This window comes from Suricata suricatta, chromosome 7 (genome assembly GCF_006229205.1).
Source record: "Suricata suricatta isolate VVHF042 chromosome 7, meerkat_22Aug2017_6uvM2_HiC, whole genome shotgun sequence".
In the NCBI taxonomy this organism is placed as follows: Eukaryota; Metazoa; Chordata; class Mammalia; order Carnivora; family Herpestidae; genus Suricata; species Suricata suricatta.
The window spans coordinates 73,141,871-73,160,340 of NC_043706.1; the positions used below are offsets into that span (position 1 = coordinate 73,141,871).

Here is an 18,470-nt window from a genome sequence, read left to right on the forward strand (position 1 = left end):
ATAAGCTGGTAAATTCAAAGTCTTCATAGAATTCATTCAATCAATTTGAACTCTTATTTATTTGATGCCTATAGCAAAATGAGAATGTCTAACTGGAAACATGCAATTATTCTGATGTTCAACCTTAGTATAAAAATGTGGAGTAGGCATGTGCTAATAATGTGGGCTTGGGTTTTGTAAAAGTCCTGGACTATTCGTTAACTGAGGAAGATATCGTAAATCAGAGGGAAAAAAGAAAGTAGTTATGTGTGGCTTTGGGGTCCTGTGTTCTGGAATGGTCTTGTCTATATGCTAACTTCATACATGGATAAATGCTTTACATCTGCTACTACCTCACTGTCATAGTCAGAAGAGGAACAGTACTGTCTATATAAAGTGTTTCAGTTCCTGTAGAAAACACCACATAAATATATGGTAATGTATTATTATCATTGTATAGAGCAGAGGCCAAAAACCTCTTGCCAATGTGATCCTCTAAAATTTTACACCTATTTCATGCATTAAAAAAAGAAATGTGTAGCATATGCTTTCACTTATTTTACGATTAGCTCATCAAATTTGTGTTCTGTGAGGATAGAAAGCCAAAAAGCCTGTCTCTCAAGGCCCTTCCTCCACCCCTATGCCTGCCTTGTCTTCCAGCATTGTTTTTAAAAGAGCTGGTCTCACAGGCCCTCAGAAGCAAAATTAAATTCAAACAAAATAATAATAACTTGCATTTGTGTTGATCTTTAACGTTTACAAAGTGCGTTCACATAATCTCATTTAAGTCTCACAACTACTCTCTGGGGTTTGCAGAGCAGGAAATAATACTCCCATTTTACAATTATGGAAACTGAGACAGAGATGGTTCATGGCTTCCTTCAAATTATCTAGTTAGTTACCACGCAGTGAATATTGGTTTCAGGAGTATTATTCAATGATTCATTACTTTATCTGGGTGGCTCAGTTGGTTAAGCGTCTGACTCTTGGTTTCTACTCAGGTCATGAACTCATGGTTTGTGGGTTCAAGCCCCACATTGGGCTCTTCATTCACAGCATGGAGCCTGCTTGGAGTCTCTCTCTCGCTTTCTTTCCCCTCCCCTACTCATGCTCGTGTGTGCGCCCGCTCTCTCTTTCTTTCAAAATAAATAAACTTTAAAAAATTAAAAATAAATAAAAAGACCCTTAATAATCCTCACCTTTATAAAATCTCCTCTCTCAGAGTGTCCATGGAACCTGTAAATATGATAATATATTGCTCCTATGATTATGTTACTCTTTATGCAAAAGAGATTTTGCAGTTGTAATTAAGACCCCAAATCAGTTGGTGTTAAAATATAGAGATCATCTGGGTAGGCCTGACTTAAACGTAGCAGCCCTAAAAGTATGGGTCAAGAGGCGCCTGGGTGGCTCAGGGTTTATGGGCTCAAGCCCTGCATTATGCTCTGTGCTGACAGCCAGGCTGGCCAACGTCATGATTATAGCTTCACATGCTATGAACAGAGAACCTAGTCATACCATGCTGAACTTTGGGCCTACAGAACTGTGAATTAATAAATGAGTGTTTTTTTAAAAATTAATTTATTTTTAAAAATATAGTTTATTGTCAAGTTGGTTTCCATTCCAGTGCTCATCCCAGCAAGTACCCTCCTCCATGCAAATGGATGTTGTTTTAAGCTGCTAAATTTGTTCTTATTTGTTATATAGCAATAAAAAACTAAGAAACTGCCACATAAATATTCATTGAATGCTTATTACATGAAAGACAGTAATTTTTATTTCAGATCATTTTATTTTTTTATAGGGTCAGTTTAGACAAAAACAACCCCCCCCCAATCCCAGACTTACTGTGGTAATATTAATATTTCTCCTTACTTGCGGGAATGTAGAGAATTTCAATCCCTGTCCACTTGAAGGTAAGCATGACTATGTCCCTTATTCTGACCAACAAAATGGAGGGGAACTGACATACATCTCTTCCAGGACAATGGCTTCAATTCCCCATGTTCTCATTTTCCTGCAATGAAAAGAAAGTGTTCCATGATGAGGAGTACCTGTCGGTCTGGATCTGGGGAACAGAACTTCCCATCAATCTGCTTTGGGCATATAGTGCAGGCAAGACATAAACCTGTGTTCTTTTTAGCCTCTGAGATTGCTGAGTTGTTTGCTTCCACAACATAACCTACCCTATCTTGATTGACACATTTGCCTTGAAAATACTGGACCAACATGTAATACTGAACCTCATAAACACTGATGGGCATCCTGCTACATTAACAGTAAAGCCAAGTTACCTCTTTGCAGGACCTTTTGCTGAATACTTTTTGGGTAAGGAAAAAAATAGAGCTTTATTTACCAAAAATTTTCCCTCCAAGTAGATAAGAAATGAGGAAAAAGATGGGAGAAGAGGGATAAGACCCAGGAAAAAAAAGGAAAATAAGAAATAACATGCAACTTTCTGACTGAGCAACAGTTACTGACAATTAGACTCTGTGAAGTCCCCAAATATGAGTAAAGACAGGCCTACTTTCCATAAGACATTGAAACAAGTCAGTCATTAGTGTAACAATGAATTAAAAGGAAGAAATCATGTACCTTAAATATTTTAAGGTGGTTCTGTTCTCTGGGTTTGCTGAAACATGCTATCCTGACTAGGGGGAAGAAAATCAAGACTGTAAGCAAATCTTGTGAGGGTTTTCACATTTCACATTTCTTGGTTTTATTTTTGTGGAAGACCTACAGTATAGGTCTATATAATAGCTAAGTTGAAGAAACAGTTTTTATATCCATATCAGAACGTAGCCACTTACAAATGAAACAAGAAGTCTTAGAATTTTGCAACCATCCTTATAATCATTCATCAGCTTTTTGTTTGTTTTTTAAGCTGCAGCATTACATAAAATATTCCTTTCTTGTTAAGATAGTCATTAAGGTTTATGAATTTTAAGTGAGCTAATTTGAAAAAGTCAACCATACAAAACAAACTTATTTTGAAAATAATTTTTTGGGGGGGTAAATTCCATATAACTGCTAACAAGTTGAGGTCAAAGTAAGCATCTGTCGAAAACATTATTTTAAGAAGTTTTGATATGAAGCAGGAAAACTCCATATAATGTTTAAGCTCTTAGTTTCCAGGCTCATTCCATCATCAATATTTTTCCATTTATTCACTAAGCATATTAATCAACTCTATAAGGAGTTTCTTATCTGTTTGTAAAGTTTTTCAAATAGATTTTTCAAACTAAAAGTTATAGAATTTCTTCAGAAACTTGAGAAACTTCTCTTAAAACTTTCATTTCTGGGAAACAAAACCAAAATGGACTATTTTATTTTTCTTTTAGTTGCCTTTCTTTTTTAAAGTAAAAGTAAAGAGAAATATAATCTAAAAAGCATGCTTTGATTTTCTTACTTTTGAAAATCAATTTTTTTATATTTCAACATAATTCTGAAGAAATTAAAAGTTAAATACCTCAAGATCACTCTCTCTCTCTAATATTATAAAATCAGCATCTACAATGGAAGATATGATTTCCATGGTATAATAAATAGGTATATGTTGTGAATTCAGAAGACCCCCTCATAACTCTTACTGCAGTGGACATTTGGAGTTGGGATTGAGCCTTAGAAAATCCAGGTTTTTTTGGCATGAGTATGGGGAAGGCTACATCGGAAGGATGAAGGAAAGCTAGACTACATAAAACTAGTATCTGGTACCTAATGAAGTTTCCCATACTTTCTCCATGGCCCTGTTTCAAGTTCTTCATCAGCATGTTAATTTCAAACTAACATGATTTTTTTCCCTTAAATAATCAAATTTTCACTTCAGAAAATATGTGGAATAACTAATTCTAATCTGGCCATGAAACTAGAGTGCCATTGAAGGCATAAAAGGGCCAAGCTTTTAAGTGTATTTTTCCTTTCCTCTACAAAAGAAACATACATTTAGTATTTCTTTATTTAAAGACACGCCCGCCCACAAACATCTGAGAAACATCTGTAGACAAAAATGCCAAAATGCATAGTCGAATTTTGACTCACACCTCACCACCCACCAAGACCCCTGTCAACTCACAATAAACACCTTTCTAGCATCTGCCCCAGAGAAAGAAACGCCACATTACCCAAAGGTCAGAGCAAACAGATGTCACTTATTGCAGACCCTAATCATATCCATATCCAACCTTAGGAGGTCCGTAGTGAAAGCTGACTTCTGGAGTCAAGTATTCTTCAGCTAGAGACGCTCATCCCTGTGTCCTCTCTCCCTCTTACTGGAGTTAGGGAACCTTAGAAGTGATTGTCGCTAGGGGCTGTCCCTGAACTCTGCTGACACATCCCATGATTGAGCACAGAGGTAAGCGAAACAGCAGTAAGTCCTTTGTGGTTGACCAGCACCTTAGCAGTCTTCCCCTTCTCATTTTGACATATTTGGAATTCTCTTTCAAGAGCAGGTCCTGCATCAACCTCTCTGATTCCCTGTGGCCGTCTTAGGACAACTCTTCGCTGTTCTCATAGCCTTTTGTACACATCTGGGTACCTCCATTTAAAGACTTCATCCTATTGAATAGCATCAGTTTACATCTCTGACCCCCATGAGACTGAGTTTCCATTGGAGGAAGGAAGAAGGGAAGGAAGGTAGTAGGATGAAAAGAAGGAAGGGAGAAAGGAAAGGGAGGGTAAGGGATTTATATGAAGAGGCTTAATGAAGAGACAATGTCAGCAGTGTAATTTAGTGGAATTTTTTTTGTTTTTGCCTTTATAAACTAATAAAGCATAAAGTTCAGCATCTGTAAGAGATTCTTATCTTTATTTATTTCTTTATTTTTAAAATTTTATTTTTAAGTAGGCTCCACGCTATTGGTGGGGCTTGAACTCACAACCCTGAGATCCAGAGTCACACATTTTATGCACTGAGCCAGCTGAGCACCCCCACCATAAGAGATTTTTAAAAGGAGAAAAGTATGGGTTTTTTTTTTCTACCTTTGCCCTCTGGTTTCTGGTTGGATTTGGCCAATGAGAGACAATGGGAGAAAGTTAGAGTTGAGAAGGCATGGGGCCAGGGTATTGAACCTCTACTAAGGCCACAATCTCAATCATATGACCCCTACTCTCTCCTTTCCTTGTCTCTTTAGCCCTATGGGTGGTAGTAGCTTCCCAATATTGTTAGGCCCAGAGTACTGCAGTGTCCTTTATTGATTTTCCTGAGCCTTGCTCATATCTTGTAAATAGTCCCTCATTTTATATGACTCAGTTGTCTTGCTGGAGGGTGCCATTTGTTTTCTTATGAGACATTGACTGAGGACAGTAAGACACATTCTCTACCTTCATTTTTTAAAAATTTTTATGTTTATTATTGAGACAGAAACAGCATGAGTGATGGAGGGGCCGAGAGAGGGAGACAGAGAATTTGAAGCAGGCTCCAGGCTCTGAGCTGTCAGCACAGAGCCCGACGTGGGGCTCGAACCCACAAACCATGAGATCATGACCTGAGCTGATCATGACCTAAACTGAAGTCAGACACTCAACCAACTGAGCCACCCAGGCGCCTCACCACATTCTCTACCTTCAAAAGCTATTTGAGTAGGCAAATGAAGTTAAATACACAAATAAATATCATTTAAGGAGAAATGCAATGAGGATCATAAATAATTTAGAAATTAGGAGACACAGAGGTTCAGATCTCATAATACAACCCTGTACTTGAAAGAAATGAAAAATTTTTCTTGGGGCACCTGGGTGGCTCAGTCAGTTATGCATCCAACTTCAGCTCAGGTCATGATCTCATAGCTCATGAGTTCGAGCTGCACATTGGGCTCTGTGCTGACAGCTCAGAGTCTGGAGCCTACTTCAGATTCTGTGTCTCCCTCTCTCTCTGTCTTCTCCACGTGTACTCTTTCTTTCTCTATAAAAAAATAATTAAAATATTAAAAAAATTATTTCTCATGGTTGTAAATAAGAATTTGAAAATGGTTTATAGTTGAATTGATATAAAAATAAAGCAAAAAAAATTCAGGATCATGGCTTACTTTTCATAACAACTTTCAGTCCCTGCCTGCCTCAAACTCATATAGATGCAGACATTGTATAGTTGTAACCTGAAGTCCCAGCGTTGGCAGTTCTTGAGACAGTCCTGTCCCCAGCTGTCCATACACTGGGAGTTCTATTCCTAGTGACTAAGGTCTAGAAGCAATCACACTGTCATAAATCTAGTACCTTATGATCCTGGAGTGGCTTTACATGCTCCCTGAAATCTTCTCTCTATCCTTATGACTGAACATCTGTTTTCTATGTGTTTCTATGCCAATTTTCCCTACTTGAACTAAAACCTTAGTCTGACCCTTAGACTATAGATTGGAGCCTTCCAGCCAAGGCTTGTCAGCTTACCTCCCCTGGAGACAGAACAGTGCTGTAAGATTGGACTATGCTGCAACAATGACAGCAACCACTTCCAGTTATTATCTATAAGATGCTCCTTTTATATTATTGATAAGTCTCACCAAAGCTGTTCACGGTATTTAGTATTATTCCCTTTGGTAGATAAACCGCAACTCAGAATTAGAGATATCTAATGACTTAACCAAAGCTAAAGAGCTAACAAGTAGAAATAGCAGGTGTCTTTCATTTTAGAATGTGTGATCTTTCCACTCTATTTCACTGCCTTCTTTCTGGAACTTTGAAACAATTCACTCACCATGCTTAAGGGTCTTCTCTTCCAGAGATGCCAGCACATGGGATCCTCAGAGATCAATGCCGGACCAGAATGGGCCTGGATTTGGACAGCTGGCGGAGAGGCAGGCTTTGCTCCACTGTCCCAGCTCCACTTAAAACGATTTTATTTTCCTTGCAGATGTTAAGACTTAGTTTTTAGATCATATAATATTTTTATGACAATTCTACAAAGCTTTAGCATTATCCAAAAGGCTCCTTTAAATACATTTTTTTCCTTTTATGAGAAAAGATAGATGCACAAAAATGTAAACTTTAAGGGATTTTTTTTTCAAACAAACATAACTACTCTGAAACCTCATCACATTAATGTTGATTTTTAGACAAGTTTCATTTCATTCCTGATCACCAGAATTTATAGAAATGAAGTGTAATACCCCAAGGAGTCTGAAAATTTTACCTAATTGTAAACAACTCCTGTTTGCTCTAAATTAAATGATTCCCACTGAGGTATAATGGAGCTTCTTGCTTTCTTTTCCCTTGCTTTCTGAGTTTTTCAAATAAAATATATAAAATAAAAATAATTTTAAAGAGGGGTGGTTGAAAAAATGATTATTGAACATCTCTGTGTACATAGTACTGGACTTCACAGCGAATATCCAATTTTCAAATATCAATTAGTTGATTTTATGACTAAACCAGGTTGTTGAGATGTTTGTTGATTACTTTAAAAAATAAAAGATGAATAGAAGTTTCTTTAAAAGGGTTGATGAAGTGTTTCCTTGTTCCTTCACATATCTTCTCTTCAGATCCCTATTTAACAGTCATCTACAGCTTTTCCCTTTTGTATGGACTTCTCTAGGTCTTTTCAGTATGAAGACCTGTTATTATTATGAACAGGTAATACTTTATGCAGGCAAAGTAATGTTAGCTGCTGTAACAAAGCCCCAAATGTATACTTATTCATAAAAATAGAAGTGTATTCCTTATTTATATAAATTCCAAAATACAAGTGTCTGATTGGCAGATGGCACTTTTCTCAAAGGGGAGATACAGGCACACAGGACCTTTTTCCTGTGCCTCTGTCATATTCAACCTATCCAAGATGTCCATGCAAATTTGCCTCAAAGCAGTGGAATGCGAAATAGCACAAGAACTGCATGAAGGATTTTATAGATAGACCAGTCCTGAAATGGTAAACATTGCTTCCATTTATATCCCAATGTCTGGAACTTGGTCATATGGCCGTATCTACCTATCAGGGAGGGGAAGAACTGAAGTCCAGCTGTGGGTCCAGAAAGAAGAAATGGGTTGATTGAGTCTACAATGTGGGTTCAGATTCAGAGTTGGGTTCAAATTCTAGCTCTGCAAATAATGCTCACATGAGTCTTAATGCCTCAATTTCTTTACCTTTTAAGGAACAATAAAGCCTATTTCAGCAATTGCTGCTAGAGTAACATATATACAATAAATTACACATAGTATTTTTCACTGAATCTGAAAGGCCAAGATACATTTTTGTTTTATGGTTATACAGATTTGCATAATTATGGATTTTGCCTGGTCCCCAACAAGCTTTGTGATATCAAAATTCCTTCCTTAAGATTTTGAATAGGCAGCAGTATTTCACAAATACATTCATGTTATCTAGCAACCTAACTGACCATTAAAGAAATACCATAAGTTTACTGATTTATCCAAGTTTTAAGTTACCCCTACCAACATTTTACAAATTATACTGAAAAACTGACTTTTTTTTCTATTTCACCATAGTTGGTTTGGTTAATGGATACAATTTGGGGGAAATAAAAACAATTTGTGAATTTTAATTCAACCATAATGATGGCTTTTAAACCCTGTGACCACCATAAGGAGATAAACTCCTAAAATTATCTTCGAAGGTGAAAAGAAACCTTCATGAATAATTGGGGTTCAGAAAAGCATCTTCCCATTTCAAAATTAGAAGTCACCCAATAACCAAAGATTTAGCATAAATGAAAAGAATTATCAGGATTATTTTTTTGATAGGCTGTGCAAATTATTTATATTCTCTTCCCTTTTGTTCCCCCAGATAAATTTTAGCCTTTGTGTTTTTCTTTTTTCTTTTACTTTTCCTTTCCTTTCCTTTATTTATTTTCTTCTTCTTCTTCTGCGGCTGCTTCTTTTCCTCTTTTTGTTTTTTGTTTTTTGTACCAGCAGCAATGGGATTTTTGCCAGAACTGAACTCAGCCACTTCCCTGGGAATGTTGTCCAGTTGCTAATTTCACTACCGGAACTGTGTTCCTTCGCGTTCTGGCCTATTTCCATGCATGCCTCCACTGGAATAAAGGGTCTGACAGTTCTGTGGATAATGGTAAACATATGTAGTCAATGCTGTGCAGTTCTTTTAAATCCAGAAAGCATTAGTAGGTATTTCAGTTGCTGGCAACAAAAAAACCAATGTAAGGCGCTTCATCAAACACCAGAACCCAAAGAAAACTACACATCAATGATTTTAATACACAGCAAGTTTCTTCTTTCATTCTTTCTTTTCTAAATCACTGCCTAATTAAAAATGAAAGTCAGTCTATTATGACAACCTAATTCCAAACTTTAAAACTACGGGGGAAAAGGCTGGATTGATTGAAGAGGAAAGAGAATAATACAGCTTGTTTATTTTGGATACTATTCCCATTTCAAGTTAGGCTTTTTGATTCTCTAAGTGTACAAGAGAACTTTGACTTTCCTGAGTACACAAGGGAAAAATTACATGTTGTGATGTCATTGCCTTGAGGATTTCTCATACCACTGAGTACATTAGTCACACTGTCAATGTCAAGGAGATATGAAAGGAAAAGGGGAAAAGAAACTATTATCTTCCTATGAGAATCAGTAATGATTTTTCTTTGGATGCATTTCTTTGAAATTGATTTCCAAATTCCAGTGGAATTTAAGAGAGCTATTTTAAAATATATAATTACATTTGTAGTAGGTCATCTTGTGGTATCATATTACCAGCCTAATAAAAACATTACTATGTAATGGTAAATAAGAATAAAATGAAGACTGCTTTGGGTGGTGTCTTATTTGCTATATAACATTGACTCTTCTAACTATTTTATTATTCTATATTGTGTATCAGTAATTACAGGGAGACATTTTCTTCTAAATATACCAGAAAGTGATAATCTCCCAAGGTTCTTGTCTATGGTGTTAAAGTGATATGGGTATCCCTAGCCTCTTGATCCTTTGCTTTTGCTAGTCCAGGTGAGCAACTGCCTCATTTGCCTAGAAAACCATCTGACACCCCTCACTGTCTGCTTAGTTTCATGACTTTTGGCTCATTAGAGTCCCTTCCAGTATAACAGAGGACCCTGCCTGATTGAATGTCTTTAAGATGGAGTAGTGATTCACCCCTAAGCAGGAGCTCTCCTGCCTAAACTTAGAACAAAACACCCAGAATCAGACGAAAACGTAAGGACCAAATTGAAGAGACTCAATGAAAAGAAAGCTAGAGATATTTATTAGACCAAGAAGAATTCTACTTGACTGCAGTTGAACCCAATATTAAAATGTTCAGTTGGCTTAGTTCCCTGGAGACTGTCTGATAGACTGTCTTATAGACATATACCTATTCAAACCTCTTGATACAATGGTGTAAATGAGTCAAAGCAAGTAGGACCATTTGAATTTCATTCTAATCACCAGTTACCTTGGATACATGAGTGGGATGGAGAATAAACTTCCAAAAAAATGGAATCATTTCACAATTCCCCAATATTGACTTGGATGGAGGTTTCTCAGTCTTGGCACTATTGGTATTGGGGCCAGATAATTCTTTGTTGTTGGGGATGCAGAGCTGTCCTGGGCCCTGAAGGATGTTTAGCAGCATCCCTGGCCTTTACTCACTAGCTGACAGTACTAACTCCACCCTAGTTGTGACAGTCAGAAATATCTCCAGATATGGTCACATGGCCCTGAGAGAAGAACAAAATTGGCTGTGGTTGAGAAATACTGAATTAGACATATCTGTATCTGGAGTCTTTGAAATGAGTGGCCAGAGATTGGCCTTTTGCTCAAGCAACAGACTTTGAAAGTGTAGGAGTGAAACATGATGATTGTTGGGAAAAGAGAGAGCGGCTGTGAACTATATAGAATGGGACCACTTATACAAAATAAACAAGCAAACGGTTTCCCTTACACTGTGTGACTCCCCACCCCAATAAAATGAATGGTTTGTGCTGGAATAGGAGCACTCCAGTAGCAATAAGCCCACCTATTTAATTATTACACATAACATCTCTATAAAGTTATAGGTATATGGATGCAGATATAGGTAGGCAGATATAAATGGTTCCCAAAGCACGTTCCTCGACACGACCTCCAGCAATTCTCTGAATTACCTGTAGAGTGAGATGGGCAGGTGTTCTGATTTCTCTCTTTCACAGCTGAGGAAACTAAGTTTCAGAAAGTTTAGGTGATTTTTTTCTAGATTATATAGGAAGAGATTATTTCAAATCCAGGGTTTCTATTGTTCTGCCTTCTTTTAAAAAATGAAGGTTAAATAGAAACAGGTGGCATATGTTTGTGCCATAAATCTATCTAGTTCTGTATCCCATGAATAGAGGAAAAGAAGCATCTCCTTCCCTGTGATAGCAAGAGAAGGTCCAGTACGTATTGGCTAGGCTGACCCTTGGATTGTGGACTCCATGGAGTTCACATCGAATATTTATCAGTTGGACTGTGGCAGCACATTCTCACCAGGAATAAATAAAATAATATTTAATTCTCGCTCCCTTAACATCTAGAATTTGGATCTAATTTGAAGAAAAGGAATCATATTCCTGTGACAATGCTTTAAGCAACTTCTTGAACTCATTTAGCTGCCACTGCCACTGATCCTATTGTTTTGTTTTTTACATCATCAGATTTTGATCAAAGGGTTAGCAAAAATTAGAAATACAAAGAGCAGAGCATGCTGTGCGTCAGCTGCTGGTGGAGAACAGATTAAACAAACGGCAGGCTTTATCGCAGCCTGGGACCCACCAAGCCAGCATTTTCAAATGTAGCAAATTCTTAAATAATTTCAAATCCTTTTTTATTTTTTATAAAAATAAAGCTGGAGGCACACTAGATTAATAAGCACTCTCTGAGCTATAGAACAACCAAAAGAAGAACGTATCTTGTCAGATCAAATGCTATTTCTTAAAATTAGCTGTATAATAAATATAAGCAACAAAATAAGGAAAGAACTTTTTCATGAGTTCTGAAATTATTCTCTTTGTGTTATATAGTCTACCATGGCAATCAAGTATTGATTGATTATCAACTCATTTGCTGATGAGTTATCAACAAATGATGAGTTGTTGTCAACTCATTTGTAGAGGTTTTAAAAATATTTTTTATACAACTAATGCATGTTGCATGTTCTTTTTTTTCTTTTGAAAACAGACCATATAGAGAAGAGACTAGAAACCGATAACCTTTGTCTCTAAAAACGTATATTGCTAATTTGGGGATATTTTATTCTAGTATTTTTACTGTGCATTATCATATACAATCAATTTTGAAATCATGTATGTACTATCTGATATATAAAAAACATGCAAGTCATCAGGCATAATAATAAACTGGCACTGCTGAATCTACCACTCAAGACAGGGACTAGAAACTTATCACTAACGTGGGATTTTCCCCTGGGTTCCTCCCCTACTGTCTGCCTGCCTTTGCTCCTTAGTCCCAAACCTATGGGTAACCTCTATCCAGAGATTCTCATTTGGGAACAATTTTATCTTTCAATAGACATTCCACAATATTTGGACACATTTTGGCAGTCACAACTTGGGTGGGGTTTACAACTGACATCTAGTGGGTAGAGGCTGAGGATGCTATTCACCATCCAATAATGTATAGGGTGGTCTCTCCGACAATGGAGAGTTATTGGCTTCAAATGTCAAGAGAGCTAAAGTTGAAAAACCTTGTTCTCTTTGTGTTGGATTTATCATGACTGTGCTTAAAACATAGTTTTGTCACACATAGGATCTTAACAATTTGTCAATTAATTTTGCTGATCTGGGGGTTTTATAAAAAGAGTACCATGTTGTATGTGGTATTCTATGACTTGCTTTTTTCTCCTTAACTGTTTTTAGTTTCATTTATGATTTTGCCCATCTATTTTCACTCGTGTATATTACTTCCTTGTGTAAATGTGCCTCAAATTTTTTATTCTATTCGCAATGAATATTGTTTTGCTTGTTTATTGCTAACATGAACACTGCTTCTAAAAATTTGTGTACAAATTTATGGATACACACATGCAATAATTTCTATGAAAGTGTATATCTAGGATTGAAAAATGCTGGATTGTAGGAGATGTAAGCTTTAAATTTAAAGGATAATGCAAATTTCAGTGTGACTATACCAATTTATATTCACACCAACAAAATATATGATTTTTCTTTGACCCACATTTCTCCAGTATTCAGTATGTTTTCCTAAATCTTGCCTATCTAGTGAATATAGAAAGGTAAATCAATGTGGCCTCAATTTACATCTCTTGGATTACTGACAAGATGGAGCATCTTTTTATATTTTTATTTACCATTTCTCTTTCTTCTCTGAGGATCTTTTCTCTGAAGCTTATTAATGTTTTCCATCTTTGTCAGATGAAAAAGACTTCCTCAATGGTTTGTGACATTCCCTCTCTTGTGGAATATGTTCTATATACTCATGTCTGTTCTAAAGTTATCCATTTTGTTTCATTCGTCACTGCTTTGCCAATATCATATGGTTTTAATCACCAGAATTCTATATTACATTTTATTATCTGGTAGTGTGAATGTGCCTTCAATATTTCCTTTTTCAGGATTTTATAACCCATTCTCATATCTCTGTTTTTATGATTGAGTTTAATATTAGACTCAGTTTTGATAAGCTAAAAAGATTTACATTTTGATTGGTGAATAAATGATTTATCTTGAATATATAGTCTCATTTGTAAACATGGCATGTCTGTTTCTTCTTTCATATCTTTTGAATCACTTCCGTGGTTTACTTCATAAAAGTCACTCTTTTTGCTAGTTTTTTTTTCCTAGCTATTTTATATTGTAGGCTACTATTGTGAATGAGATTTTCTAGCTGGTTATTGCTCACATAAAGAAAATTTACTTTGGATATTTATCTCCTACTTCACCCTTGTGCTGAATTGTCTTCCTTATTTTAAGAATTTTTAGCTGTGTTCCTTTAGTTCTAATGCTAAATGAATTGACCTGCACATGATCATTTTTCTCTTCTCTTTAGGCATACCTTTTATTTCTCAGTATTTTCTTACCATGTTAGCTGGAAACTTAAACCCAAGTTTACCAATAGTAGCAGGGAGCAAGGTCTTGTTTGTCTGGAGATTCTTGGGCCCCCTGCCACTGCTGCACCATTAACTATGGTATTAGCTATTGGTTTAATGTATATACTTTTTATTGTGTTCTTATTTCTAGCCCATTCCTAGATTTCTAGTTAGGAATAAGCACAGAACATGTCAATTACTTTTTCTACATAAATGATACCGGTAAATTTCAGAGAACTAATGTCTCAACAACTCTACAGTGAGTCAACTGAGAGAGAATAGTTAAGATACCATACGGCAAAAGCAGATATGTGTATTTCAATCAGTAAATTGGAAACTAATTATAATGCTTGTATGCCCCACTTTTCTACCTCAGCTCTTAAGATGTCATCATGACTTTCCAATATTAACCTTGGCTAGCCAACAACCACTCCCTCTTCTTCCAGTTCTACCTCTTGGTTACTTGACTACATTTGTTGTTGTCTAGGACTAAACCTGCATATTCTTAGTTTCAAAAATCCTCAGCCAGAAATAATATGATGCATGAGTCCAAAAAAACTCAAAGAGAGATCAAAAGCTGAGATTTAAAAATAATTTCCATAACATTGTTTCAGTTTGAAGTTGTAAATCTATCTGGTTCAGTTAATTCACCATTTACTTCCATTAAAAAAATATAAAGGCAGGTTTTTCCATTATGTCCTGTAGTACAGCCTCTTACATATTATTATTTAATATAATAAATAATGATGCTTGTTATATATTATACTCTGATTGTATTTCTTTGTTAAGTCTCATTTCATGCAACAATCTTCTTTTATATATCATAAATTGAATTCTAGGAAAAGAACACTGATTTTATGTTAGACACATTAATAAGTTACTAATATTTATCTCATAATTCCTCTTCATTTAAAGATTCGTTATTTTTAGACAAGAAGTTCATTTTTTTGTACCATTATTTCCGCATGAAGTCTCATTTTCTGTGAATTTTAAGTCTAATTTTCTCCCTAAATGATGGAAGAGATTTCCAGGCCAGGAATTTGCTATATCAAATGATAACTTTATTCAACTTTCTTTTCAGTTTTGAAACTCAGCCTCTGATTGGCCATCAATTTTAAATTTCTGCCATCCTGAGACTATGAACAAGAGGCTTAAAAATATTTTCATCTTTGCATTTCATAAGTGTCATTTAAAAGAGAATTTCCCCTTATTTACAATGTTCTCCTTCCCCCTGAACAAAACTTCTTACCATCCTTCCCATTTCTTGTTCTCTCTCCTTCCCTTTCTCTCTTTCTCTTTCTATGTGTCATGTATGTACCTCTGCACACACACAATTGCATGTGTACCTACTGAATAGTTCCAAATTTTGTTGACCAGTTTTGACTGGTTGAAGGACAGAGAGAAAAGGAGACACAGAATCCACACAGGCTCCAGGCTCTGAGCTGTCAACACAGAGCCTGTCATAGGGCCTGAACTCATGAACTGTGAGATCATGACCTGAGCTGAAGTCAGAGGCTTAATCAACTGAGCCACCCAGGCACCCCAGGCATATCACCACTCTCAACAAACTAGAGTGTCTGTTAATGAGGGAGAAGGAGAGAGTGAATATTGGGCAGACACCTAGGTGTATCTGCTACACGTTACCTCTAGCATAGATGTCGGCATCCTGAGATTACAGTTAAGAAAACGAAGGCTTTGATGGCCATACAAATATAACACCCTAGGTATAGACTTGATGCTAAAGATAATGCCCTGGAATGACTATATCATGCCATGCCTCAGCAATGAGGTCACACAAGACGCAGGGCCAGTGGCACCTCCTCAATCCCCATTGCCTAAGCAATTCTAGCCCAGGAACTTGAGCCATCCCAACTTGAACTAAGGACCAAGGAATGCTTTTCAGACTAATGATTTAGGTGCCACCGTTTTTTGTTTTTTTTTTTTTTTTTTACATTTTCTTCACCCTCCTCTTTCTTTTTAGTCAGTGGAAGGCAGCATGGTGCCATAAAGTAGTATATAGGCTCTAGATTCATGTTACTTGGCTTCAAATCCCTTCCTTACCTCTGGCTCACTGTGTAACTTTGGGTAAGTTTCTGACTTTGTAGGCCTCAGTGTCCTTAACTGTAAAGTTGATACAATAATATCTCATTAATATATCACAAAGACTGAGTTAGTTTGTATGTATAAAGCTCTAAAGATTGCCTTGAACATAAAATGTTGTTGCTATTTTAAACCAAATTTATAAGTACACATTTTTTGTTTTATATATTTTGCTATTTATGAATATTACAAAGTTACTGATGTATACTTTACATTAAACAAAATATACAGAGTATGGGTATTCAGATTGGGGAGTTTGAACACTTGTATATACTTCCTCAAACAACTTAAGAACATTTCCATCATCCCTGGAAGTTCCTTCATGTGCCTTTTCAGGCATTTCCTCACTCCTATCCCAGAGGTGATCACTGTCTGACTCTATCACTATAAATTGGCTTTGCTTATTCTTGGGCTCCAGATGAAAAGAATCATATATAGTGTACAAATCTTCTGTGTCTAGGATCTGTAGCTCAACACAATTATTTGAAATTCATCCATGTTGTTGTGTATACTAGCTTTTCACTCTTTTCTATTACTGAGTAGTATTCTGCCATTTGGTCACTTGGCAGGTTTTTTTCTGTTTTGTTTTGCTTTCATCCTCTTGTTGATGGTAATTCGGGATGTTTCCAGTTTTTAGCAAATCTGAATAAGGTAGTTATTATGTACATTGCTTTGTAAATCATTTTGTAGAAATGCACTTAGTTTTTCTTGGATCGATACCTGGGAGTGGAATTGATAGGTGATGGGACAGATGGAAATTTACCTTCCCAACTGTTCCCCAAAGTGGGGATACTGTTTTATACTTCCACCAGCAGCCTAGGAGAGTTCTAGTTGTTCAATAACCTAGCGAATATTTGTTTTTGCCAGTCTTTTTTGTTTTAACCATTTTCATGAGCAAGAAATGGTGTTTATTAATTAAAAACTTGAAAACTCTGAATTCAGCTTCCTTCACTGGTTCACTCTATCAAACATGCAAGGCACTCTTAATTCTTCAGGAAAATACAGGGAGAGAGAACTCTGGTGGGTGTGGCAGGAATCTGAGGATCTGTTTCTCAATAGAATTCAACCATTCTGCCCTCCCTTACTCCCCATCCAGAGATTCCTGGTGAATTCCGAGACTTTGGTCCATTCTGGGGTATTTATTATTTGTCATTAGGTTCCCCACTGTTAGCTTAGGACTCGGCTTTCTGAATAAACCACACTCAGTTCCTATTCATCCTTTGGCTTTCCAGTTTCCTAAATTTCATTGGTGTCATTTATCTCTCCCTCCTCCTCCCCCCTCCCACTTTCTGGATTTGTCTTTAAAAGAAATCTCTTTTTAGCTGTTTATTGAAGTTGAGTGAGAAAGTGAAGGTAGATGGATGGTTACTTGATTCTGCGTTGGCCCAGACATCTCTCCTTTTGTCTTCTGCAGCCTCTGCAGCCCTGCTCACAACGAGATTCTGAACTCTTTAGGAGCTAAGAGGCTTCAACACAGGCTCTGGAGGAAGACCAGGCTTCATTCTTCCCTGACCACCTATAGGGGGTGTGATTTGGCGTGAGTGACTTTTCTCCTGTCTCTTCTTTTGTGAAATGGAGATAACAATAGCACTTACAATCAGAGGAGTAACTGGCCCATTTATCACGTGTAGAACATGGTCTGCAACACAGTGGTTCTTCATAGATATGAGATAACATGGCTGTTGTTACTCAAACTAGTGGCATGAGAAGGTGAGTTTCCTTTGGAGGAAAATAGTGGCGATGGTGAATGTAACCCAAGTAGAGTTTTTAAAAACTTTTTATGGGTCTGTGTATGAAAATATATAAGATTTGTTTATTAATTTTCTTTGTGCTTACTTGATCCAAGTTTATCTTTGTACTACGTATAAGTAGATTTAGCAAACACTATTGCAAAGCTTGCTTATTAATTTTTTTTGTAGTTGTTTAATCCAAATTTAAGTTGATCCTTATACTTTTTATAAGTAAATCTTAACAAACAATGTAGGAAAAGATTTCAAAGGGCTTGTTTAAGAGAACATAGTGCTACTGATTTGCTTTATGTTTTAACACATCAATTATATGGAAATTTTTATTTCCATCTATGTAATAGATGGAAATGAAGTTTTTATTCATTAAAATAGGTATAGTAGTAAATGTGTTAGCAGTCAATAGGAAGAAATTAAAAATTTTCTTCAGTAATACAAAACAGTTTTCTCTTATGTGTTAATTGGTGAGATGGTAATTATAGTCCCACAACATATATAAAGATAGTATACTTACATACATACATACATATGATATTGAATGTAGATAGCTCCTAAATATCCTAAAATAGGAAAAAGTACTAACATAATTTCTAATTTAACTTCTATGTAGTTAGTGTTTTGAACTAAACTTAGCTGTCTATTTTAGATGGCTATGGCAAATGGTA

The 18,470-nt window shown here is 36.2% G+C and overlaps 1 long non-coding RNA gene across 1 annotated transcript in view; it reads right to left on the bottom strand.

Moving 5' to 3' along the window:
- Positions 1–8,964: 8,964 nt before the first annotated feature.
- Positions 8,965–18,470, bottom strand: part of LOC115296349 — a 475,474-nt gene continuing 465,968 nt past the window's right edge. The window contains exon 7 of the long non-coding RNA XR_003910860.1: positions 8,965–8,983. This is a non-coding gene — a long non-coding RNA (uncharacterized LOC115296349). The remainder of the gene's footprint in view (positions 8,984–18,470) is intronic.